This window comes from Phalaenopsis equestris, unplaced genomic scaffold (genome assembly GCF_001263595.1).
Source record: "Phalaenopsis equestris unplaced genomic scaffold, ASM126359v1 Scaffold198012, whole genome shotgun sequence".
Taxonomy (NCBI): domain Eukaryota; kingdom Viridiplantae; phylum Streptophyta; class Magnoliopsida; order Asparagales; family Orchidaceae; genus Phalaenopsis; species Phalaenopsis equestris.
The window spans coordinates 1-1,302 of NW_018217952.1; the positions used below are offsets into that span (position 1 = coordinate 1).

The 1,302-nt window shown below is 35.6% G+C and overlaps 1 long non-coding RNA gene across 2 annotated transcripts; it reads right to left on the reverse strand.

Moving 5' to 3' along the window:
* Positions 1 to 819: 819 nt before the first annotated feature.
* LOC110035525 lies at positions 820 to 1,289 on the reverse strand. Of its 2 annotated transcripts, none has more exons than XR_002295151.1 (3): positions 1,199 to 1,289; positions 1,070 to 1,127; positions 820 to 892 (listed from the first exon to the last, which is right to left on the reverse strand). It is a non-coding gene; the product is annotated as an uncharacterized LOC110035525 (long non-coding RNA). The 2 variants fall into 2 exon arrangements; XR_002295152.1 differs by having other exon boundaries at positions 1,038 to 1,127.
* Positions 1,290 to 1,302: the final 13 nt, after the last annotated feature.

The following is a 1,302-nucleotide window of genomic DNA, read 5'->3' on the forward strand; positions in this document are numbered from 1 at the left end:
GCGGCGAAGGAGATGGCCACGACGACGACGGAAAGCGGCTAAAGACGGTGGCAACTGAGGTTGCAAACAACAGTTGTGGACTGCGGAGGCGACAACGACAGAGGAGGTAGGTTGCAGCCGACGGAGACTTGCCTATAACATTTTAAATGAATGATGTAATTCAAATTCGGCCAGATTGACTGAATTCTAAATTCAGCCACAATAAACTACGGTGTGAAACTTTACATTGTATTTATGATTGACTGAATTCTAAATTCAGCAAAAATAAACTACGGTGTGAAACTTTACATTGTATTTATAAATTTTCGTACCAAACACATAATTTTTTCAAATCCCTACAAAATAATTACTATACACCACTAATTCAATCAACCAAACAACCCCTTATTCCAGTTATTACTAACATATTATGAAGGTTTGCACTGAACATGTAAAAACTCAAATTTGTTAGCCCATCCTATGGCTACCATGCAGCCAAAGAAGAGCATGATTGACGACAAAAAATAAGAAAATAGTACATTCATGCCAGATAAAAATACATGTACGAAATCAGAAATTAAGATTCAAGTTCTATAGCCAGAACAAATGTTGCCTCCAACCAACTAAATTCTCATTTCCTAAAGCGTTATTGCTCATGATGTCCTACAATTATACTGAAAATTATCAGCTAAGATAATGGCAGCAACAAAAACAGTTCCAGTTGCTGAGATGTGTATATTCACTGGAACAATTTGAATTTGAAAACTTTTTTCTAAGAACCAAAAAAAAAAAAAATGGAGCATAAGCCAAATAGAAATAACAAATATAACTGAGGAATACAACCTCCTGGTCACTGTGGGCCTTGCTCTGAATGACCATTACTCCACTATCAAACTTTCTAAGCATTACTGGACTGTTCAAATTAATGACAAAACAAGATTAGCCATAAAAGGAATGAATAATAAATACTGCAAGCTTGAAAAAGGTAGGTAATTGCAGAAAGAAATGCTTCTTGATGCAACACTATGTGATAATTAACCACAAAGAAGTGCTAGAACCTGAAAAAGATGGAAGGTTCTGTTGTTCATACACTTCATATTTTTCCCAAAGAGCGCAGGCTTGCAAAAGATCCTCGGGTGAGATTAATTCTGTGAAAATCAACAGAAAGTTTAAGTGAAATTCTAAGGAGAAGTACTATGAAAAGATATTTGAGAAATACCTGTTCCTCTAGCACGATTAAAAAGACAGTACACATCTATCATTGCAATCATTCCTCCAGCTTTCTCAAGCGGAAATTTCACAAAATCAGCCAACTGAAGAAAA